A 6,812-nucleotide genomic window follows, 5' to 3' on the forward strand; every position below is an offset into this window, starting at 1 on the left:
GCTAATTCGATCATCCTGATCGATTTTGGCTGCATCCTGATCAATTTTTGTCTGCATCCTGATCGATTTTGAAGCATTCTGATCGATTTTAAGCCAGAAATTAGGGAAAATCCCAGAAATTAGGGAAAAAATCCAGAAATTAAGGAAAAATCCCAGAAAATTAGGAAATCCCAAAATTAGGGAAAAAATCCAGAAATTAAGGATAATCCCAGAAAATTAAGGAAAAATCCCAGAAAATTAGGGAAAATCCAGAAATTAGGGAAAAATTCCAGAAATTAAGGATAAATCCCAGAAAATTAGGGAAAATCCCAGAAATTAGGGAAAAAAATCCAGAAATTAAGAAAAATCCCAGAAAATTAGGAAATCCCAGAAATTAGGAAAAAAGAAATTAAGGATAATTCCCAGAAATTAGGGAAAAATCCAGAAATTAAGGGAAAATCCAGAATTAAGGATAATCCCAGAAAAATAAGGAAAAAATCCCAGAAATTAGGGAAAATTCCAGAAATTAGGGAAAAATCCCGGAAATAAGGGAAAAATTCCTGGAAATCAAAATAATTCCTAATAAAGGAAAATTCGTTGTAAACGTGTAGGTCGCTCCCACTTTACGCAAGAACGAAACCCTGTAAGGGCATGATAGACTTAACTTCTGCGAACATAGTCAATGTTCCCCAAAAGTTGGGGGCAAATGATAGGGATAATAAATCCTGATATGGGCGCTAGACCAATAAGAATGTTGTTATATTCAGACCAGAAAGGTTAAGCCTGATGGACCAGATCAGTCTGGTCGAATAAAAAATGGCCCAAAAGCCCTGATTATTAATTAATTTCGTAATTAATTAATAAGGAAAATCATCTGTTGAGAAAGTCCTGATAAGGATATAATCCTTATAGATAAGCCTCAAGGGGACCTAAAAGGAAAGGAATCAGTTTCCTACTATCTAGGACTCCAAAGTCCATTCTAATTATGAGACTTGCCCACCAAGTCTCCTATACCAAGTCCAATTCAAGGACCACCAACATCTATATAAGGGGTCTCACCCCACAAATCAGAACTACGTTTTTGGCTTGATTCTCTAATTCACAGAGATACGTAGGCATCTCGTAAAGGCAGATTGAGTCACGAACACGAGAGCAGCCATTAAAGGCCTTGAGCTCCCGAATCTTAGTATTAAATACAGCAAGTAATAACCTTGATTTCTTATCCATAACAATAATCAAACTTATTTTCGATTATTCAAATAAAGATCGTACTTTCGTATAAGTATATCTTTGGTTATTTATTATTCATTTCAAGTATGAGTTTTAAAACTTCTACTTCAATTATTCTTATAGAGATTATCCTTTATGGGAATATTATTGAAGTAATAATATGCAGATATTTTCTCCAACATATCGGGACTGATTTATATTATTAAATCAGCGTTACTCTAAACATTCTTTAAAATGTTTCCCAGTCTTCAAAATGATTTTTAAAAGTTTAGAGCGGATCCCAAAACTCATTTTTAGATTTGAGATCTTCCTTTCGAAGGGGATTTAAATACTCGCTCAAAACCTGAGGGATCCGACTCTGTGGTGTATTTTATATTCGCAACGAGGTTGCTGTTTTGATAAATGAATTGATTATTTACCCAACATTCAGGAAATAAGTCCATCTAATTGAGTCGGCATAAGCGACAGGCCGGGGTACGGTCTATCAAAGTGTAAGTGGCTGGGTGGCAGTCCATCAACGCGTAGAGGCCGGGTGGCGGTCCAGCACAAGGTCCTAATGCGGCCAGGGTGGATGACCGGTGGGGGATTCATCCATCTACTTGTAGAAAAGGTTACTAATTGGTATCTTTGCTTGATCAGCAAGATATCAGTGTTTATGCCAAGGTTTCTCCTTTCCAGATTCATTGGATATTACAATCTGTTTATATTTTTATAACAGAGGTTTTCAAGGAGTGTATGAAATGTATATATATAGGTCTATATATATATCGGGACTTAATGAAGTATCTCGTAACTTCATTATTATAATGATATTTCAAAGATTGAATCTATTCAAGTCTTTTCTTGTAGTCTCATCTATGTGATGAACTTTTGAAACCGATGATACCTTGAACGGTGGTAGTTCAAGTAGTATTCGGAAAAGATATAAGTATATTGGAGTATCTTGTAACTTCATCTTTCAACTTATATCTGGTTAATGATTATCTTATGCATGACAAAGATTTTCACAAAAACGTCGAGACAAGGTTAGATATATGAGATCACCTTGCAACAATATTTTATACAGTTAGAAACTGGAATCCTATGCATATTATGCATGGAAGAGGATTTCCAAGATTTTGGAAAAGTATATATACATATAGACTGATTATTTTGCGACTTGGTCGCGTTAAGATATCAAACTTGGTTCATTTCTTTTTGACCAAGACTTTTATAAGTACTATGAGAATGCTCATCTATTGTTAATTATTATACATATTATTTCGGTGGGCTTGTTGCTCACCCTTGCTTTCTTCTTTCATCACACAACAACAGATAGAAAAGATGAAACAGGACCAAGCTCCCAATTCGCAAGCGATTAGGAAACGTTCCGCAGTTTTCTGGAGGCGTTGATGCCGCGTAGCGAGGTAGGAATTACCAATAGGCTAGGCTTTCAACTTTTGGTGTTCCAGACTTATGTATCTATATGAATTCTAATAATGGCAAGGAAATGTAACATTTATTCAGAAACCCTTTCGAGGTATAATGACTTATAATTATGGAATGAATTGACTTGGGTATTTTTGGCATTTATCTCTGAGACTATAACTGTGTGGTGTTGTGTGTGTATATTGTGGGGCACAGTACGCAGTAGTTGATTGTTTATTAGATAGTGTTATTAAGGGAAATGCAACTCGTGACAACCCGGATCCCCGACCCCGGATTTGGGGGTGTTACATAGGATATTTAAGTTCGGCTTTGTAAATGGCTTGGAAAGCTTAATGGAGAATATGTTATATCCTCGAGAAGAGTCTATGAATGGGACAAATATTCATTGTCCATGTTTCAATTGTGAGAATGGCTAATTCTGAAATGCGGAGACAGTAAAATTACACTTAATGAATAACTGATTTGTAAGAGATTATTATGTGTGGGATCGATACGGAGAGCCATATATTTCTAGACAAAGGGGAGATCAATCTTCCCCATATTACTCCAATAGAAAAGGTGGAAGAGGTGATGATAACGTAATGTACAACACGGTGATAGATGCTGCTGGTCCAAATTTTGATCCAAAAATTCCAAATACAGAGGCACAGAAGGTATATGATATTTTTAAATCCACAGAGAGAGTTATATGAAGGTTGTGAAACTTGTCAGCTGTCTGCCATGGCTCAGATATTGAGTTTAAAATTTGTCCATCATTGGTGAGAGGCATATTATGATCAGCCATCACAGTTCTTCAAAGGCATCTTGCCTTAAGATAATGCATTTCTTGATAGCTTTTACAGTACGAATAAGTATATGGAAGAGTTGAGGCTTCCTTCTGAGCATATTGATTGTTGTGTTAATGGATGAATGTAACACCCCCAAATCCGGGGCCGGAGATCAGGTTTGTCACGAGTTCTGTTTCCAATAATAACACTTAATCTTGAATCAGCAACTATCTGCTGCATGTAGTGACCCCACATTATACACACACACACAAGTTATAGTCCTAGAGATGAAACTGAAACAAGTACAAGTCAAATGATCCACAAATTATAAGTTATTACAACTCAAAAGTATTTCTGAATAATTTTACATGTTCCTTACTATTATATAACATGATTCATAATGATACATAGGTCTGGTACACCAAAAGTGGAAAGCCTAGCCTATTGGTAGTTCCTACCTCAGCTATGGCGGAATCAACGTCTATAATAAACTGCGTAACGTTTCCTATCCGTTTGCGAATTGGGAGCTTGTTCTTGTTCATCTTGTCAAACTATTGTCATGTGATAGATAAAATAAAGAAAGGGTGAGCAACACAACCCACCAAAATAACATATAACTGATCAATAATATATGAACATTTTTATAGTAGTTCTCGAAGTCTTTGTCATGCAAATATGAACCAAGTTCAATATCTTAACGCGGTGAAGTCACAAAATATTTCAATATATATCCTTTTCATAAATCTCTAGAATCCTCTGTTATGTATAATATAAATAGAGTTCTAATATATTTCAAAAGATGAAGTTATAAGTTATTTCAACATATATCTTTTTTTAATCAATGAAAAATCTCCGTTATGCAAGTATAGACAGAGTTTCAAAACATAAACCGATTAATATTATGTTACATGGTGATCTCATATATCTAACCTTGCCTTAAGATTTTTCTAAAAATCTGTGTAGCATAAAGTACGGACGAAATTTCAACATATGTAACATATAAAGAAATGTTACAAGATAATCCAACTATATTCATTTTCGTGAAAAACCACTGAGAACCTTTATTATGTTATCTATAACCGAAGTCTCATAATGTCATTTAAAAGATGAAGTTACAAGATACTTCATTTCAAAACATCATTTTGAACGCTCGACCCTGCCAACACCCAGCGGTCACCGGCTGTAGCTTTCTCTCATTGGGGTGCTCTCGATGTTGTAGAAAATATCCAATCCGGATGATGAACTAATTTCTCGGATAGTGTCGTGTCAGGGTGTGCAACTTACGATGATCATTCGTAGTCGTATAACCTGTTAAATGGCATTTATGTCACTAATAACGCTTCGTTAAGCTTCAAATTGATGTTTTGTACTCAAGTTATTTGTGTTTTTGATGTATTTTTGTAGTATTTTGCATTTCAGGAATATGTAAAGAGTTTAGGTGATTTGGTATTGTTTTGGTGCTAATTTGGTGCTAGGAATGTGTCTAAGAAGTTTTCTAATGGATCGCCATCTCAAACCAGCAAGAAAAGCATAAATCAGAATTTTTTCCAGAAGGTCAGCACGCCCGCACTATAGTAGCGCGCGGCCGCGCCGAAGATCCAGAAAGACAGCGCGCTCGCATTAGTGGAGCGCGCGGCCGCGCCATGTCAATTTTCAAGAATCTTATTTTTACTACAGTTTTGAATTCTGGACTTCTCTGCTGATGAGGACTGCTATATGTAATAACTTAAGGTCATTTTTCACAACAAGACGTACCAAAGGTTAAGGAGAAGGCGTAAGAAGACCGTATAGCATAATTCAACCAAGGCAAAGAGGATCTAGTTTATTCTTGTGATTCTTTGTTTTAAGTTGTAATCTTGGATACTAGTTTTCTTATTCATTGAACTAAACTCTTGTTTAACATACTTGCTTTATTATTTATTCAGTATAAAGACTACGTTTATGATACCATGCTTTCATCGGAACTCACGTTGATGATGAGTCCGATTATGGGCTAATCGTTATCGTGGGGTTCTAACGGATTTATTTATGAATTTCAATAGTTAATCTTGTTTTGATATCTTAGTGTGTGATGATTATATGATATCCTAGTATTGATTGTGCTTATTCCTCTTATGTGTGTCGCGAACATATAAGATAGCGTGTTAACCTCTAATGAAGCTGACAGTGAATTTAGAGGTTTAGAACTTTCCATGCTAGCATAGGTTCATATATTTATTATGCATGATTTGCAGGTAATTTTAACCATCTTACTTGCCTTATGTAATCACCATAGATAACTTGCGCATTAAACCTTTGTGTTGTCAAATTCTATAGACATATAGGCTCTCAACATACTTGGTGTCTATTCAGCTTCTATCTCTTTTGTGGATGTCTCACAGTATGTTATTCGTGCAATGAAAGTTAGCGTTTATGAGTTTCGTGTTATCTGATTAGTGTCATCACCATTGCATGCTAAGGTTAAGATCAAGAAGGCTTTGAATGAAGTATTTAATGAAGTTAGAATCCGATGTTTGTCTCATATAATAAATCAACCCTGTATTCTCTTTAATTATTTGTATGATAGTTAATGTCTTAGTTATAAACTATCTCAATTTGTTATTCGTCTTAGCATTGAAAAAATAACCATATCGGTATTGCATAAATGCATAAATATTAAGTTATTCAAAAGAGTCTCTATGGGAATGAACTAGAATTAATTCTATATTACTTATGAACACATATACTTGCGTATGTTATTAGCGCGTGTTCTAGCCCTAACAAGTTTTTGGCGCCTCTGCCGGGGACTCGGTGTTAATTTTAGTTTATGTGTTTGTCATCAGTGATCGTTAAAGTTCATTGACTCGTATATTATTATTTACTCTTTTCCTTGTTGTGTCTCAGTTAATCTAGCGAGCGTGTATCCATACGCGCTCTCGGTCTCGTAAGAGAACTCTGGATGAAGCCGAGGAAGAAGTTGTGGTACGGCAGGAAGTTTTTGAGGAAGAAGAGAAAGTTGAGGAAGAAGCTCTAGTTTTGATGGGAGATCAAGAAGAGAATCCGAAGGCTTTGATGGACTATACTCAGCCTAAGATCAATGATATTCAGTCCAGCATTATCAGACCAGCCATCTCGGCTGACACCTTTGAGATCAAGTCGAGCACGATTCAGATGATATAAAATTCAGTTCAGTTTGGGGGTTCTCCTATAGAAGATCCCAACATGCACATCAGGGACTTCATCGAGATCTATGACAATTTCAAGTTTAATGACATTACTGAAGATGCTATCAAGCTGAGGCTTTTCCCATTCTCTCTGAGGGATAAGGCTAAATGTTGGTTATATTCTCTGCTAGGAGGCTCTATTACTACTTGGGAGGATCTTGCTCAAAAGTTTCTTACTAAGTTCTTCCCTATGGCAAAGACGGCT

Source organism: Apium graveolens, chromosome 3 (assembly GCF_009905375.1).
Source record: "Apium graveolens cultivar Ventura chromosome 3, ASM990537v1, whole genome shotgun sequence".
NCBI lineage: Eukaryota > Viridiplantae > Streptophyta > Magnoliopsida > Apiales > Apiaceae > Apium > Apium graveolens.